The sequence below is a fragment of the Vicugna pacos genome, chromosome 12 (assembly GCF_048564905.1).
Source record: "Vicugna pacos chromosome 12, VicPac4, whole genome shotgun sequence".
Lineage (NCBI taxonomy): Eukaryota > Metazoa > Chordata > Mammalia > Artiodactyla > Camelidae > Vicugna > Vicugna pacos.
In genome coordinates this window covers 51,536,867-51,556,095 of record NC_132998.1, presented here as the reverse complement: position 1 = coordinate 51,556,095, position 19,229 = coordinate 51,536,867, and the positions used below count along the sequence as shown (strand labels likewise).

Genomic DNA, 19,229 nt, shown 5'->3' with positions numbered 1-19,229 from the left:
GAGTGAAGAGTAAGCCAAGTGGATGTCATAGGACGAGGACCCTAGGCAGAGGGAACACTGTGCCCAGACTTTGACATGGCAGCTTTGCTGGCGTATTTGAGGAACAGCAAAGAGGCAAGGATGACTGGAGCAGGGTGACTAAAGGGGTGGGAAATAGGAGATGAGGTCAAGGAGGAATGGGTGGCTAATGGATCATGTAGGGCCAGCAGGCTGTCGTAAGGACTCTGACTTTTGTTTTTTTCTGAGCGGGATGGAAATCTGTTGGTCAGTTTTGAGCAGAAGTATTATGTAATGTGGCATCTGTTATAAAAGGGTCATTCTTATAACTTGGTTGGATACACTGTAGGGCAATGGTTCTCTACTGAGGGATGATTTTGTCCCTCAGAAGCACTTGGCAATATCTGGAGACATTTTTGCTTTCACAATTCAAGGGGACTGGTGGATTGTGTGCTGCTGGCATTTAGTGGGTAGAGGCCAGGGATACTGCTACCCATCCAGCAATGCACATGACAGCTTCCCACAACAAAGAATTATCTTGCCCCAAACATCAATGATGCTGAGAATGAGAGACCCTGGTGCAGGGGGAAAAGACAGAGGCATGAAGACCGCTGAAGAGGCTATGACAAAATTCAGGCAAAATTTGACAATTGCTTGGACTGGGATGTTAAAAGCAAAGTAGTCAGAAGTGGTCCAATTCTAGATAAACGCCGAAAGTAGAGACAACGAATTTGTTGATGAACGGGATGTGGGAGAAAGAGAGGTACCAGCGGTGACCCCAGGGTTTTGGGTTTAAGAGCGAGAAGGATGGAATTGCCATTTACTGAGACAGAAAGATTGTGGAAAGAGGTAATTTTAAAGCCTGATGTGTCTATTAAACATTTAGGTGGCAGTTTGGTGTCCTTGAGAAATTCAGGTGGACAGTTGAATTTATAAAAAGGGAGTTTGGTTGAGTAATCCAGCTAGAGATATATGTTTGCCAGCATATCATGATGTAGAAAGCTGTGAGGCTGGACAAGATCACCAAGCTTGTGAGAGCAGATGGAATGGGATCAAGGAGGGACTGATCCAATGTTTAGAGGCTGGAGAGATTAGGAGCTAGTAAAGGCTACTGAGAAGAAGTAACTGATTCAAGGAATACTTATATGGGGTGTTCCGGGCATTGAGTAAAGAAAGTATTTCACAGAAAATTAGATGATAAATGGTAAGTCAAGTTAGATGAGGACTGAGAATTTATTATTTATTGAGTCTACCATGCGAAGGTCACGCGTGACCTTGGCAAGAGCAGTTTCAGGTCAAAGGCCTGATGGGTGTGTTCAGGGGTACAAGGCGGTGGATTGGGGAGAGGATACAGACACGAGAGACAGTGAGTATAGATCACAGATCAGTATTTCTGAAAGTTTCCCCTGGGGAGGGTTCTGGGAATGGTGGATGGAGAAGTATTTGTGTTCTAATAATGCTCATCTCTTGATAAAAACTTTCTGTGAATGGATCACATCCTTACCTCACATGTCTGTCCCTGTCCCAAACCATGTCAAAGGAGGGTGTGGAATTTGTCTCTTTCTTTGATTTGCATTAGAAAACCCAAAATTGAAACGTGTGGATAAGAAAGCACTCCATCAGTCAACCTGGCTTTACTGGGGCCCTGGGTTGGAGGTGAGGGGAGATGTGCGCATGTGTGAATGTCAGGGTATTACACTGCAAAAAAAACAAAACAAACACTTAGAATGTAATATTGAGTCGTTCTTTTCTTAAAAATCACGTTGCTCTTCCATCATAACTCAGTCATATCTTCCCTCTTCTTTCTTTCCAAGTTCGTTTTCATTTCTAATGCTCGATAGGTTCCCTTCCTCTGCTGTGGTGTCTTCTCAACGCTAGCTCATCTCTAAGGATTTGAGTTTCCGCTCCCAGTGCTTCATTACAGTGGTTCCCTAGGAGGAATTCTGATGCTCGCTGTTGGGACAACAATTGATTCTCCTTGTTGTCCGAGGATGTTCCTTTACCATTGTAAAGTCCAAACAGTCAGCCGGTATATGCTGTGTAAGGATTTACTTTAAAAAGCTCTCTGCTAGGTAATTGCAACTATTAGGATGAAGTTTGTAGAGCTTTTCTCTTCCTTGACATAGGTGTAGAGTCTGCGTGATACAGTACAGCAAGCCACGTGCCCTGTTTTCATGCGAATTCTCTGTGGCATGGATGTTTACTTTAAAGGAAGGTTGTTGTAGACATACGAAGAATTATCTTTCATCTTTATCTTTAAAACATGTTGGTCGCAACCACAAAAAACAAATGGGTTTGTGTTTACTAAATGTGGGCCACTCTTAACGGCTTCGTACATTCTAACCCATTTAATCTTTATCACAACCTTTTGAGGCAGTGCTGTTATTTTCTTCTTTTCCAGGTGAGGAAATTTAGGCACTAAGTGACTAAGTATTGTACTCCGATCACACAGCGTGAGTTAGTGGATTTATAAATTCAAGCCCAGGCTCTCTGGCTCCAGAATCTTGAGATTCTGCTGAAACAGATTACAGGAATTTTGAGAATTCAGAGATCAAAATATGGGTCACCTTGATAAACTAGGTAATCTGGTTTCTATTTTTGTTAATTTCATTTTGTTGTTAAAAAGTAGCATGTGGTCCTTATAGAAAATTTGTTAAAAGAAATAAAGAAGCACGTGTCTTATAACTCATAATCTCACCAATCAGAAGATATATTTGACCATTTTAAATGTTTTTTTCATGAGAGATTTTTTTTTTTATACATCAGTTAGTTGGCTGATAAAGTGACTCAGATGTATGCTGGAATATTTTGCCATTCATCCCATTTAGATTTCAATTAATTATGGCTATGGTTTTCAGTTTTCTTTTGCTGCTACTTTATGATATGTAAATCGATGTTTGGTAAAGGAATTTGCTTAATTGCTTCTTTTCAGGACACTGTGCTTTTATGAAGAATTTATTACCTCCCTGGCACAGTGCTGCGATTGTAGAAGGAGCAGAGGTATTTTGTACCAAGAAATTCTGGCTTCAAGGAGGTTGTGAAATGCCATGCCAAGATATGGCATTTTCAGGAATGAATGGATTAGAGACTCATGCAATGCAGAGCATAATCAAGCTCCAACATTTTTTAGGGCAAAGACATAGTTCCATGTTAAGAAGGTGGGATCATTCCACAAGGCTTTAGGCATGAAATGCACATAAAAAGAAGCCTTATCTTTACTTGTGTCCTGAAAAAAGAAACAAATTTAATCAGAGGTAGAGAAGAAAGGGGAGAAGTTATTCTGAGAATTGTGTAGTTGGGAAAGCCATGGATACCTTGGGCTCTATATATCATGTTGATGGACTCTATTTATTTTTCCATAATGGAATAGATAAACTATGGAATAAATTACCCTATGGAAGTTTATGAATTAGAGAGGCTAGCTTGAGTGATTGAGTATTATTTAAGCTATAACAGATATATCCTTTTTTTTATAGTGTTGATGATGATGGAGATGATGATGACGATAGAAATGATGATGATGGAGATGATGATGGTGATGATGGATATGATGATGATGATGATGGAGATGATGATAGAGATGATGATGATGATGGAGATAATGATAGAGATGATGATGATGATGGAGATGATGATAGAGATGATGATGATGATGATGATGGAGATGATGGTGGAGATGGTGATGATGATGATGATGATGATAGAGATGATGGTGGAGATGGTGATGATGATGGTGATGATGATTTGCTGTTTCCAAGTAGTAAAGCTTTGGAGTCTTTTTCTTCATAAAATATTTGTACTGACTGCTATACATTCCACTTTCTGTGGTTGTGTATCTTTTTTAAAGTAGTCTTTGTTGTTTTTAATTTGAGGTGGTAATCATATTAATTATGATTATTCCTGTCTTAATTATGCATCTCATACTTGAATTACTTTTTTAGGCTTAATCTTTTTAAAATTATGACTTTTCTTACCTTCCTTTCAATTAGGTAAATATTGAATACTATATATATATTTTTTGATGGCCTCAAGTAATACTGCCTTTTAAAATAAAATCTCTAGGAGCTTTTTATATAGTCTAGTCTAGTAATGTATAATGTCTGTTCACTCCCAAGATATTTCCTTCAACACAAATTCCTAAATAATTTGAATGTACACTGGAGCTGTTTAATGATATGGTTTGTTGGTGGAGACTAACATACGGATCTCTGTGGGTTAACATTCCTAGTGTGTTTTTAGGGAATCAGATGAGGCAGTTCTTTGCCATCTAGTTTATCAGGTAATATAGAGATACAAATTTCTTCAAATGACTCTCCTTGTCCCCCTCTTTGGTATCAAATAAATATAGCCTCCCAATTTTATGAAGGTAATTTATTTCTGAAAAAGCCTTCGTGGGGTGATTTCCTCATCAACCCAAATGGCAGTTATCATCTTTGAATAGAAAATATTCTTTATATGTTCCTAACCTCCGCTCTGACAACCATTTGTGCTGAAACAACACAAAATCCTATTAAAATGGACACAGTTACTTCAATATTTAACAATTATTTTAACACAATTTAACAAGGCATTTTTCCCCCTTCGTTAATTAGTCTATAATACGGCCATTTAACTGTCCTTGTTAGGCTGTTTTGCAGCTATTACACACTATACACCTCCAGGATTGTACTAACAAGCAAACATATATGTGATGCTCAATATTTATGATACTTAATTACTAATGCAAAAAAAGGAAATAAACAAACAGAACAGTAAAGAAGAAAGAAATCAATGAAAACAGTGCATTTTAGTGGGAATGATGCATGAGATTATTACTGCTATAAACTAGCATACCACAAGTACATTGAGTGGAGAATTTAATGCAACACAAACCAGCTATAGAACCGGATTAACTAATTAATTCAACAAGCATTTATTGAGTAGTTACTATGTACATTGTACTCAGCAATGTATATTAAATGGCCTCTTCCCCTGGAAGCTTACAATCTAGTTGAGGAGATTATTTTTCATTATTTAGATATCTTGCCAATATTGTTACAAGTTCAATTTGTTTACCCTCCTCCTTCCTCCTTCTCTGGTTTTAGGAATTTCATAGCTTCAGAACTTTGAATTTATGCCAAGTTTAGTTTCACTAATTCAATCAGGGTTTTGTGAAAGATTGTTTATCTTGAAAATAAGCGTGATTTTAGAAAGTGCTTAACTTAATTAGAGCTTGTTTATAGAGGCCTCCAAGGCATTGTTTTACATACTCCAACAGAAGTATTTGGCCCTTGCAACTTGGCCATTAAGCTTGGAAATGACTACTTTCAACGTTTTCCTACGCAGTCATTGCGTAAACCTTGTGCTGCATGCTCTGTTTCCTTTTCTTTAAAAAAACATACTTTATTTATTTGTTATTGTGTTATTTAATTATTTTACTTTGGTGGGAGGTAATTATATTTATTTGTTTCTTGAGGAGGTACTAGGGATTGAACCCAGAACCTCAGGCATGCTAAGCATGCACTCTACCACTTGAGCTGTCCCCTCCTCCCTTCTTTTCTGTTATTATGGGTCAAGTGATGTTGGTTCAGTAATGGACACCTCCTCCTTTGGTGCACCTGGTCCCATCCTCTCTCACCTGCTCAAGGACATCCTGCCAGCAGTTCTCTCTTCTCTTTCCTGGATCTTCAATTGTCCCTCTTTGTTGAGTCTTTCCCCATCAGCATTAAAAATCTGGTGCTGTTCCTCTCAATCTAGCCACACACATGCACACTCACTCCAGCCACTACACCATTTCTCTCCTTTATTTTACAGCTAAATTGCTTGAAAGGGTTGTCCATCTCCACTGACCCCAGTTTCTCACTTTCCTTTATCTCTTGAGTGCACTCACCATCAGGCTTTTGCCCCAACTCTATACTAAAACTGCTCTTATCAAGTTCAACAACACTCCCACGCTGCTAAATCGAATGGCCAATTCTCAGTCTTCATCCTGAGCTGTCAGCAGCCTCTGACTCAGTTGTTCTCTCCAGCTCCTTGAAACACATTTTTCACTTGTCTTTCAAGGCAGTGTATTTTCCTGTTTTGGGGATTTGTTTTTCTCCAGCGTATCCTCAGCCATTCTTTCCAAGTCGAATTTTTCCTCTTCTTCCCATCTCTAGCTGCTTAACACTGGAGTGCCCTGGGACTTTGGTTTTGGATCTTTCCTCTTTGCTGCCTACACTGGTGGTGACCTTATTCAGCCTCATGGCTTTAAATCCCATCTGTTCATGATAGATGACCAAATATACAGCTCCAGCCTGGTTCTCGCACTTCATCTCCAAACATCTATGTTCTGCTGGCTATTTGATGTCTACACTTGGATGCCTGATGAATATCTTGAATTACCATGTTCACATTTATCTCCAGATCTTAAACTACTGTCTAGCTTCCTCCATAGTCTTCTTTATCTCAGTAAAGTTGAGCTTCATCTCATCAAAAGTTGTCTAGGTAAAAAAATCCTTGGACCTACAGTCTTTTTCCCCTTGTGTTACACATCCAAGCCATCAGTGAATTCTTTTGATTCCACATTCTAAGTATTATTGGAGTCTGAGCACTTCTGACCGTTTCCATAGCTACTACTCTTAATTCAGTCATCATGGTTTCTTGCCTTGGTCAAGAGTTCCACCTCATTGAAATGTGAAGCTGAAGTGCTATGAGAACATGAGATATGTGAGTTTACCAAGTTCTTGGGAACGATATTGGACTTATCTGGTGATGTGGCTCTCCTGCTCAGACTTCCCAGTGCCTTCCCACTGGTAATAGAATAGAATCGAGAATTCTCCCTTTGGCCTCCAAGACCCTTGAGGATCTGGCCACTTGCGGCTACTCTAACCTTCTCTCCTACTCACTCTTTCTTTGTAGTGGTAGTACCTTCCTTGCTTTTTCTCCAACCTACTAAGCATGCTCTAGCCTTGGAATCTGTACTCATTCCTCCCTCAGCCCGGAACACTTTTCCTTCAGATATATGCATGGCTGAAATATCACCTTTTCCAGTGAGTTCTTCTTTGATCCCCCGACTTAAATTGCAGCCTTGCGGATCACTTCCCATCTCTCTTCCCTGATTTACTTTTCTCCACAGCACTTTTTATCATCTCCCCTAACATGTTTTTTATTTATGTCTTGTTTTATTTATTATCTGTCTCCAAGCTACCCTTCCTCCTTCACCAAATGTAAATGTTTTATGAAAACAGACATTTTTGTCGGTTTGTTTACTGCTCTATTCTCTCTGCCTAGAACAGTGCGTGGCCCAGTGTGGGTGCTCAATAAATGACAGTTGGATGAATGAGGAATCTCCAACTTCTTCCTCTTTTAACCGTCTTCACCGCATGAGAATGTGAAGAAAAGCAAAACTTTGGCTACTTTGTGAATGAAATAGAATATGATTTCTTTTTAACAGAATAAACAAAGAAATGATGATGAAGTTCATTTAAACTATTAAGGAAACTCTTTCTTGGTAAATACAAGTGGAAGAAGTGAAAGATTAGCTAAACTGCAGTCACTTTCTCCTTAAGGTTTATGTCAAGGAAGTTGTTGAAGGTGGATGAGTTGATACCTAGAAGTATTGAGCTTCTGGTTTATTACCATGGCAATCCTAGGCTGAGGCTCTTAGGAGGCTATGCTTTGCACGGGGGAAGATGATTTTGCAATCTGAAAATGAAGTAAGTATCTAGCGGTCTATCAGCTCTTTTTCCTTTTGTGGTTCTTCGAAGTGAAAACAGCATTCACTCATGGATTTGGCAACATTGTTGAATATCTACTACACACTAGACACTGTTCCATCAGGTACTGAAGAATCAGCAGGTAAACAAAGAGACAACAATCCCCATCCTCATTGGGCTTATATTTTAATAGAGGAGAGAGGCAAATATACTTACAAGATGAATATATAATATTAGAAAGTGGAAACTGCTCTAGAGAAAATAAAATAGAGAAGCAAATGTCAGAAGTGTTGGTAGAGGGGAGGGGTTGCAGTTTTCAACAGGATGGATGATAAGGGAATGCCTTGCTGTCTGAAAGAGTATAGGGACCCTAAGGAAAAGGGCTTTTGACTGTTGAAGAAATGGCAAGGAGACCAGTATGCCTGGAGCAGAGGGAGTAAGACTGAGAGTGGGCTGAGATGTGGTCTGAGAGGTGACTGTCCCAGGTGGGAAGGACCCTTGTTGGTTAGCCATTGAATGACATGCACTTTTATTTTGAGCAGAGGCATTGCTTTAGTGGCTCGAGGTGCCATAACAAAATACCATTGACTGGGTGGCTTGAACAACAGAAACTAATTTTCTCCCAGTTCTGGAAGCTGGGGAAGTCCGAGATCAGGATGCCAGAATGGTTGGATTCTGGTGGAGGTTCTCTTCCTGGTTTGCAGCAGGACATCCAACCTCTTGCTGTGTTTTCACATGACAGAGAGACGGAGCAAGCTCTCTGGTGTTTAATTCTTAGGAGAAGACTAATCTCGTCATGAGGGTTCCATCCTTTTGACTTCTCCTAAACCTGATAGCCTCTGCCCTAAAGGCGCCATCTCCAAAAACCATCACATCGAGAGAGGGCTTCACCTTATGACTTTGAGAGGATATAATTCAGTCCAAAGCAGACATAATCTGGCTCGACTTACATTTTTAAGGGATCACATTGGCTGCCTCATGACGAACAGACTGTCGGGGGAAGGTGAGCCAAGCCCAAAGCAGAGAGAAGCTATTATGTTAATCCGAGAAATAATGCTGTATTGGACCAGGGTCATAGCAGTGGAGGGGGTGAGAAGTGGGCAGAGTCTAAATATTTTGAAAGGAGGATAAACAGAGTTTATCACTTAACAATAGGAGTTCAAATGAAGGTTTATGTCTGTTCCTCTCAACTACAGTTTAGAAAATTGTGACAAGCTTGAAAAACTATGAGCTTTCTTCCCCCCAACCCCACCCAGACGTCTCACGTTTGCTCTGCAGCTACAATGAACAGGAACCGTCTTTTTATGCCTCCTTCTCTTTCCCTTGGTCATTTGAAATTGACACAGCAAGATGATTTGTATTTTCTAGACAGAGCAGCTGTATTTAGAACAAAATAGTGGTTGTAATAATCCCCTTCTGAGAGTGAGTTGCTTCCCCCACTGGCCATTGGTCAATCTGGAATTAATTATAGCCAAATAGTAACCCAGAGCCCTAGAGAAAGGGAGGACCATTTCATTAAAGTCCAGGCTGGGGATCGCTGCTGACAGGAGCACTGCCAATCAGGCAGTTTTAAAAGAAAGGTGACGATTGCCGTAAACTTTAGAGCTGAAATAGCTTCTACTGAGATCAGAAGGTTTTTCCAAATAGCTTCCTTTCAAGAAACAGAGACTGAGGGATGGTTATGTAAATCAGGGTTAACCATCTAAAAGTCAATTAAGGCAAAATGCTCTATAAGAGAGAAAGAATTGAAATATGTTTTTTTTTCTTTTCTTTGTTCCAGTGTCATTGTGACAGTGTTCCTTATCCAGTGCAGTGCTTTTCAGATGTTTCCACTTTAAAGATTTGCAGTGATTACTTACTGATTGATATCATGTCTAAGATTTAAGAGTTCTAAGTTGTCAATCAGGTCCTCCCTTTGCCTTTGGCATTAACGTTTTTGATCTTATCAGATAATAAAGGGCAATACACATCCTTGTTGTAAACCATGGAATATCTACCTGTAACTTGGTAAGGTGAGAAGCAGACGCGCTATTGTAACCTGAGTGAGGCATAATTACTTTGTTCACTTTCTTGTCAAATAATACGAGAAAGGTCCTCAGCATCTATAGAAAATTCAGCTTGGATGGATTTTCAGAGATTGTTACGAGTAAAAAGAACTTTAGAAAAAAATTTCTAGCTAATATAAACTGATGTAATGATTTGACAATGAATTATCATCATACATCAATATTTTAAAAAGTTTTAAAATTATGACTTTATCTGCCGTGACACTGGGGGGGATCTAGGATTGAGACCAAAACTTCTTGAGAGATTTCAAATGGAAAACGGACAAGTAGTCCGTGTTTTAGTCTGAAAACCTTTCATTCGTGTCTTTGAGAATTTTGATGCTGCTGCTTATGGACTTTGAAATGTTAAACAGACAGAAGTGTGAAAGTAAATCTTACCTATAAGGGAGGTTGTAATACACAAACAGAGCAAATCTAATATGGTACCTGTAAATGAAGCCTTTAGGGCATTTCAGAGGCTTTTGGAAGAGTAATTTTGAAAGAGAGGGTGAGTCCCAAATGCCATTTTTCAGTTGGAGGAATTTAAACGGTTTATAACTTAGATTTATTCTTTATTAGCTTTACTTTTTTCCTTGTGGGTTCTATCTTCATATGGGAAATAATTCAAGAATGACCTAGAGTGTGTCTTCAGTAGTATAAAATAGGATGGTTTTAGCTTTTAAATTGTTTAGCAATTCTTTCTGTTTTACAGACTGAAAAATATTCACTAAGCTGTAAAATAATTGGTAGGTTGATAATGTTTAGGATCATTTAGCATCTTAAGTACATTGAGATATATCCTGTCAATTTTTATTAATATTAATAAAGCCAGCTGGTAAATGGCATGAAACTTGATGAGCTAAATTTCTCTAGTGGACAAAACCAATACTCCATGTCTGTAGCAGAAATTGGGTATACCCCAGATCGTAATTTCTTATACCTAATGTATGGACTGGATTGGATCTCCCCCAAAATCATATGTTGAAGATTTAATTCTCCTTGTGATGGTATTTGGAGATAGAAGGTAATTAAGAGATAATTAGGAGGTGATAGAGGTTAAATGAGGTCATAAGGGTTGAGTCTTCATCCATTAGCATTGATGGTTTATGTAAGAAGAGGAAGAAAGAGGGACCTTCCAGGTGAGGACACAGGGAGAAGACGGCTGTCTACAAGCCAAGACAAGAGGAAGGGAGCTCTCACTGGAACCTAACCACGCTGACAACCTGAACCCAGGTTTCTAGCTTCCAGAAGTGGGAGAAAATGAATTTTTTGTTGTTTAGGTCACTCGGGTATTTTGTTATGGCAGCCCGAGCTGACTGATACTTCCGTGCATGAGCTTGAGTCATTGTCAATGCTGTTTCCTTAGGTTTGCGGCGGTGATGGCAAGGAGGACGAGGCCAAAATAAAGGCTGCAGCAACTACTTGAATTCCTCAAGCCCTCCTTCCATTGCAGTTCTGTTGTGCTTGAGTTACTTTTGTTACTTAAGAAGACGTTATTGTTTTACCTTTTAAAATATCTGTTACTTTGCCTCACCTCTCCCTCTCATCTGTAGTGAAAAAAATCTGATTAGAAAGAATTTTAATCATGTAAAGAAGTCTCCATAATCAATATCAGGGTGGGCAGCAAACTCTCTGTAAAGGGTCAGAAAGAGAATATTTTCAGCTTTGGGAACCATACCGTCTTAGTTGCAGCTTTTCAACTCTGCCATGATAGCAAAAATGCAGCAACTGTAGACAATGTGTAAATGAATAAACACAGCTATGTTCCAATAAGATTATATTTACAAAAACAGATGGCTGGACAGGTTTGGCTCATAGGCTGTAGTTTGCTGAATCCTGCTTCACTCGATCACCCCTTTGTTCAACAATATGAAAATTATAAATCCTTCGAACCGAGAGACCCTTATTAGGGATTTTTTTTTTCTAAACTTTTTATAATGCTTGAGAATCAAACTGAATTGGTATATTCAAAATAATTCGTACACTTTGTTCCTCTTAAAGGCATTTGTTTTGTTCATAAATACATACAGACTACATTAATGAAATTTACCTTTGTAGTAACAAATAATAATTATATATATTATTTATATACTATATATCAATTTATTAATGCATACATTTAAAAACTAAATACTGTCTATTTGTATGTAATTTATTTATACCTACTGATTACATATTCACATTTTGCATATTACATATTCATATTCTATATTACATATTCACATGATGATTTATATCAAATAGCCTTATATAATTTATTTCCCATTGTCACCAAAGGTGAATAATGTCTTGAAGCCTTGGTTTTCTGGTCAAGATTAAGATGTCCATTTTTCTCTGCTACTTCTGATAATGTTTCAGAGTAAGAAGGGCGATCGTAGAGACTGGCTGGGATTGAGGAGAGGCGGGGTGGGCTGGAGATGTGAGGAGGGGAGACGTGTGAGATGAATGTCTGGGAGAGTGGAAGAGCAAAATAATGACAAGAATATAGTGTGATTGCTGCACCGCATAGGAGCCCACTGTATTGTATGGTCATAAATTTACAGGGAGTACCTTGATCAAATCAGTGCGGGCACAGGATAGTCACAGAGCAGGGTTTAACCAGGGCGGAGGTTTTGCCAGGTGAGAATGATGGAGAGGGGGCCAAAGGAGCTGAAGATGTCAGCAAGGGAATGATTAAAGGGTCACAGGGATGCGCATGTCCTCTAACCTGGGTAAAACGGGACCTAGGATAGGAGAGGAGGAAGGGTTGTGAAAATGTGTAGAATTAAGGGATCGGGGACCTTCGGGAGAAGGAGGTGAAGTACTGTTGGAGCAGAAGAGGTGGCGGAACAAGGCTGTGAAGACAGGATGCTGCAGGCAAGGAGTGGAATGCTTGAGATGAAGACGTTTCCAGGTGGTACAGCTATTGGAGATGACGGCGTCCAGGTACGACCATGAACTGGATGTGGTCAATGAAAAAGAACAGCAGATCTAAGAAGATCAAGGCCTCTCAGGAGCTTTGAGGGATTATCAATATGGACATTGAAACATCCAAGAAGGATGACAGAGATGGAAACAAAGCATTTCAGGATCAGCAGTGATGCATCATTTAATGAAATGCAGTGCCTGGGAGGCAACAGCAGATGAATTCAGGAAGCAGGTGGTATAATTCACTTGCATCTACTCAGGAAGCTGGGATTTTCAGGGAGGTGGTTGAGAAGCTACTTACCCTGTAAATAGCTTTAAGCAACAAGGCTGACGCTTCCAGGCTTGTATGTTGTGGGATGTGAAAGAAAAATTACCCCCATTTGAGAGAGCCACAGGAGAATAGTGTCCTTCAAGATATAGCCAAATTTCAATTAGAGTTAAAAAGGAAACAAAACATTCAGCAAGGTAATTAAGGAGATAGGAGAATTTGTTAATGACATAGAGGGAGTTCCAAAGGGTAGAATGAAAAAGCTTGGAACAGATGTGAATTAGAATTGGATTGGGGAACCTACACATATAAATACGGCAAAGACTCAAGAGGATGAGAGATGTCCTGGGTGCTTGGGATTATGAGGTCTGAGTTGAATAGGATTGATCGTCTATTAAGGAAGGTCCATAGTAAAATCTCATTATGACCTTCTTCTTCGTACAGTTTTTTCTTAGTAGTTTTCTATGCCTAAGAGAAGGAGGAGCTATGTTGGGAGATGAGAGGGGTTAAAAGTCGTGTCACGAATACTCACTGCTCTGTGGCTCTCCTTTAAATCCAGTTGAAAGTGGCATGTTTAGAATCCATCTGACCTGGACCAGGAGGCGAATTTCTCAGTGTTTAGAATTTGATTGCTCAGGAAGTATTGTCTTGCCCCATTTATTAGACACTGGTGACTACTCACACATTTAAATTAATAAGCACATTAAGGTAGACCTGAAAATAGTTCATCTTAAAATTTCTAAGTCTATGCAATCAATTGTCTAAGCTCGTATTTCTTAAACTTTTGCCACCCTCGGTGCACGTGGGGAGTGCATATCCAAGTATGTTCACGTGAGCCAGATGAATTATTAATTGTCATTCCAACCCATTCATTCTCTCCCAGTGAAGCATTGCAGAAAGCAAATGTATAGGAATTGTACTGACATATTAACCTTGATTTCATTATATTTTTAAAGAAAGAAAGAACTCATTAATAGTAAGCTCTAACACTATCATGTACTTTGCAGTAACATCTTTATGATACTTGTGACATACTTCACATCTGAGCTCAACGATCTGAGATTCACTGTCTAGGCTTAGCACAAAAAAATGTGTCAACTCTAACACAGTATTATATTGTTCAAAATAAATCAACCGCCATCCCAGAAAGAGGATCAGTGTATTTCCTCTTTTGTGATCATTTATTTGTAGATTTTTTCCATCTTGAATCTTCAGTGACTGATATGTTTGACAACAGATACACAAAATCTGACACTGCCAGAGCAGATCCTCAATTTTCCTATTTGCTCGGTTTAAAAATATGATGGATTCTGAAACATGTGATGTGTCCCCTGAGGTTGACTGTTTGCTTAAGCACTCTCCTTGCCCACCCTTTCCCTGTTCCGTGCTTCCCTCCCCAGGAATAACTGCACCGAAGCCTCAGGTAAGGTGAGGACCACCTTCCTGGGGCCCGAGTTCTGAAAACATGGGCTAGGATGGCATAGACATGAGGCTTCGTGAATTTAGTACGCTGAGAAGAGGCATTGCGTTAAGCAAAATAGTATCTATTATTATTAGATATATAGATCTGAGGTGTAAGTCCAGTTGCCTAATTTAAAAGTCTTTTCCAGGGACCACATCCAGTCTGTGGTCATACCTGGACGCCATCATCTCCAATAGCTGTACCACCTGGAATCGTCTTCATTTCAAGCATTCCACTCCTTGCCTGCAGCATCCTGTCTTCACAGCCTTGTTCTGCCACTTCATCTGCTCCAGTGGTACGTCACCTCCTTCTCCTGGGGGTCCTTGACCCCTTAATTCTACACATTTTTCTCAGCCATCCCTCCTCTCCTATCCTAGGTCCTGTTTCACCCAGGTAAGAGGACATGGGCACCCCTGTAATCCTTTAATCATTCCCTTGCTGACATCTTCAGCTCCTTTGGCCTCCTCTCCATCATTCTCACCTGGCAAAACCTCCACGCTGGTTAAACCCTGTTCTGTGCCTATCCTGCGCCCACTTTGACTTGGTCAAGGTATTCCCTGTAAAGTTATGACCACATATTTCATAAAAAAAAAAGAAATGATCAGAAGTGAATTTCCTTCTTTCATCACCTGCATCCACTTGTCTACCCTCTTGGAATGATGGACAGATATTTTGTGCTTCCATATGAGGCCAACTCCTCCACAATGGCCTTGATTCTATATTTTCTGGACACTCTTAAGACTTTGCTCTTGAAGTTATTGTCTCTGTCTTGCATCATCACATTCCCCTCCCCCATCCCCCCGTCAAACTAGATTATCTTGAAATAAACAGGCTTTAATATATCCTATGTTAAATAAATGAACAATAGTCCTTGACCTTGATTTCCACTCTAGCTATGATTTTTTTGTTCCTATTTATAGCAAAATTCTTCAGAGTATTTTCTGTACTGTCTCTTTTCCTTAACTCCTTGTCCTTTAAGACTACTTCAATCAGGTTGGAGTGTCACCAGTGACTCTAAGGTTGTGTCTAATGGTCAGTTGAGGGTCTTTATTTTACTTGGCCCTCAATAGCATTTGATAGAGTTGATCACTCAGTCCTTCAAAACGTTCTTCCCTTAGCTTCTGGAGTGTTACAATAGCATCTTCCTACTTCACTGGCTTTTTTTTTTTCCCTCAGACTTCTTTCCTGAGTTCTCATTTTCTTAATGTCTACGTATTTAATATTCCAAGAATGGAAGCCTTGCTCTCTCTCTCTTTTTTTTTTTTTTCCTGTTTAGTCTCTCCCTATTAGATTTATCCAGTCTTGTGGCATTGGAGCCATATGTATGCTGACAACTTACACATTTGTATCTTTACCTCTGACCTTCTGTGAGCTCCAGCTCATTTGTGATGTCAAATAAGCAAACACGCATATCCCAAACATAGAACTCTTGTTTCCCTCACCAAGCCTGCTCCTCCCTCCATCTTCTTTGTTTTCTCAAATGGTAACCCAGGGGCCAGGATACTCAGGTAAAAGACTGAAGAGTCAGTCTTGAGTCTCGTCTTCTGTGCATCCTTATTGCAATCCACCAGCAAGTCCTATAGCTTTTACCTTCAAAATGCATTCTGTCTCTTACTAATTCTCCCTAGTCCAAGTCACCGTCTTCTTCCTCCTGGGTTAATGAACCAGCCTCTGAATTACTCTTTCTTGCAACTTTCCCTATTACTTGATTCTGTTGTCTCAACAACACTGAGAGTGAGCTTTTAAAAGTATAAATCACATTCCATCAGTCTCCCCCTCTGTTGCCTCTCAGCTGATTTAGAACAAGTCCTACGTCAGCCTGTAGGACGCCCCATGATCTGACCCCTGGTTACCTTTCTGACCAAACCCACCAATGCCTTTGAGCTTATTCTTCTCTATTAACGCCAACTTTTTATGCTGACTTGAATACAGCCTCATTTCCTCCTCAGAAACTTAACGTTTTTGTTCCTTCCGTCTGAAGTGCTTTTCACTAGAGACATAATTGGAGACTGTGTTCAAAGGCCACCTCCTATCAGAGGTAGAGACAGACGTTCCCTGATGATCTTGTGAAAAGCAACCACCCATTAGACCCCACCTCCTTGTCCCTCTTGGTTTTTTTTCTTTATAGCACGTATATGCCATTGTATTGTTTATTTTGCCATTCATGCCACAGTATCTACTTACTCAGTTGGAAGTTTCATGAGGGCAGGAATTTTATCTTGTTAACCATGTGTGGTTTCTTGGTGCCTGATGTAGGGCAACAAAAGTTTGCTACCCTCCAAAATATGTCCTGTGTCTTGAGGATTGTTTGGGGCTGATTGTTTAAGAAACAAAGAGCCCAGGAAGAGCTTTTACCTCCTCCTCTTAACTGCCTAAAAGAAGATAAAGGGCCATTTCCAGGAAGAACTGTCACCACAGATAACTACAGGATACTATGAGCTAGGTGTGGTAGACTGGGGGAAACTTAGCGAGTCTTGCTTAATGAAGTCCTCTCTGTATCCCATTGTCTCTGCCTGGCCCAGCAGACATTTGTTTACCAAAACTGTGCTCTTTTTCATCTTCCTGTAAACTGCCTTCCTTCCCTCTGAAGTCCCCAGATCCTTCAGGCTTCTCCTTCCCTCAGGTGGCAGGTAAGCTTCAATGACCTGACTTGTCCTTGGGCCCCATAGTCTTATGGAAGCCCTGGATGTACATAATTAAATTCGATTCTCTCCTGTTAATCTGCCTCATTTCACTTTAATTCTTAGATCAATCAGGAGAACCTAGAAGAATAAAAGAAAGTTTTTTTTCCCCACTCTCCTGCACTGACATATAATAGATACTTAATAAATATGTATTAGATAAATGAATTATTGAAAAAAATCAGTGTTTTATTGTAAATCACCCCCACTTCACTATTTTTTTTTCCCTGTCTGTAAATTTGGATAGCTTCTTAATGATCCTAAGTCAGTAGAACCCAATTTTAAAAAATGAAATCTTATTTTGAGCCCCAATATAGATAAAAATACAAACAGAACTGCATTTGTAAATGGGGTAGGGGATTAGTAAGGGACCCTCGTGATCCCCTTTCTTCAAGAGATGCAAAATGAAGTATTACGTACTTAAAGTCAATGAAAACATTCTTACTAGTCCAGACTTGAGTTATGGAAAAATTAAACTCCAGGTATTACCCGAAGGCCAGTATTAGAAAAATCTTCGCAAGTGCTGAGGAGGATCTCCTAATCATTAGATCATACAATTGAGTTTTCAGGAGAAGAATATGTAATTCTTATTAGGAATCCATTTTATCCAGCAAGTGGGTCAATTTTCAATTTCCGGAATAATCCTGTGTGGAACTTGATACTTTTTTCTTGTTTAATAATAATAATTATAAATCACTCCTGGGCTGCTTAGTAAAGTATAGGAAATAGAGATGATTTATTTGTTGTCTGATTCGCATAAGAACATAACTGTCAAATCTGTGAGCTACATTTCTCAGCAAGTAAGAGTTTTTTATCATGAAAACCACTGAACGTCTTGGCAAAAGCTAAAATTTGCATGCAGGAAGTTCAGATTAAACCCAGTGGCTAATTGATGAGGCATATAATCTGCAAAATAACTTCCTTTCACTGGATTTTAGACGATTCCTGAACAAGTTTAATTTAAAAAAATTGTTCTTTTCTACTTATTCTTTGTTAAACTGTAGTCTTTCTTATGCCTTTAAAAAATAAACTACTCTTTAAAAAAGAGTAAACTTTCAATGATAAATGACTGACAAATTTCTAGGTTTTTTTAATTGCCTCTGTATTTCAATGGTCTGTAGTCTGTTTTGAAATGTAGGTGAACAAGCTACTAAGGGAAAAAATGGAGTGCACTTATCTCAGTTTTAATTTCTCACTCTGCCAGTAACTCACTATTTAATTTTGGGCCAAAAATCTCTCTGGACCTCAGTTTTTTAATCTAATAAATGGGAATCTTACTGTTTGTGATTTTTACTTTTTGTGAGCATACTGACAGATGAATATCAGAAAGTGACATTTGGTGACTATAGATTAGATATTTATGGAGGTGTGTTCAATTCTTCCTTTCAATTAAGCAAGTATGTTTCCCTGTGTATTAGTCAAGTGAGTCATTTTAAATGGTGAAAACTGACTGACTGGACACTGTATCAGACAGTATTTTGCAAGGTCTTCAAGTTTATTGGTATTAAAGTTGTTTCCTGATTTTTGAGATTTTTTTTTCCCATGGCAATGTAGAAAACTAAGCATTGGTATTAACTACTGTTGGTATGAGTAATCTTTTTTTCCAAAGGAGATACACATCTTAAACTACACATACATCTCTTTAATATGAAGGTGTTAGCAAAATCAGAGTTCATAGAGTCACAGGAACTCTCAGGGTAAAGGTATTTGTTACACACAACTGCAGCTGTGCACCTCCGGAGCTTCCGTTTAACTGAGTATTGCATATTCTCAAACCGTGGGGGACTGTGGACTCAGCAGAGACACAGGCAAAAAACATCTATTAAGTTATTACTGTGTGTGTGTGTGTGTATAAAACTTTAAAGTAAACCACAACCATAGTTTATAGAGACCATTTTAAATAAAACATATCAGGACTGGATTATAGATTACATATATTTTGTTAAATCACCTATTTGATTTCGCTGTAAATTGTATGCTGTTCAGATTTGAGGAAAAAAGTGTCTTAATTAAGGAGGCTGTGATTACTGAAACATTTTGCGAGTAGAGTAATGCTCTTGAATCTTCTTACCTAGAGCACTTTACGTCTTTGCTTGAAGAAAGTAATTTTCAATTAGAGGAGAACATTAATGGATTAAAATCATTTCTCTCTTGAATTATTTTGTATACAGTTAAGATAATCTGCTGAGAATA

General features: G+C 39.0%; 1 protein-coding gene and 1 long non-coding RNA gene across 2 annotated transcripts in view; one reads left to right on the top strand and one right to left on the bottom strand.

Annotated features, from left to right (window-relative positions):
• Nucleotides 1-19,229, top strand: part of TRHDE (thyrotropin releasing hormone degrading enzyme) — a 331,308-nt gene that overhangs the window by 104,450 nt on the left and 207,629 nt on the right. The gene's annotated exons all lie outside the window — the stretch shown is intronic.
• Nucleotides 1,726-6,507, bottom strand: LOC140700482 (uncharacterized). The gene is made up of 2 exons (XR_012078885.1): nt 5,615-6,507; nt 1,726-2,512 (listed from the first exon to the last, which is right to left on the bottom strand). It is a non-coding gene; the product is annotated as an uncharacterized lncRNA (long non-coding RNA).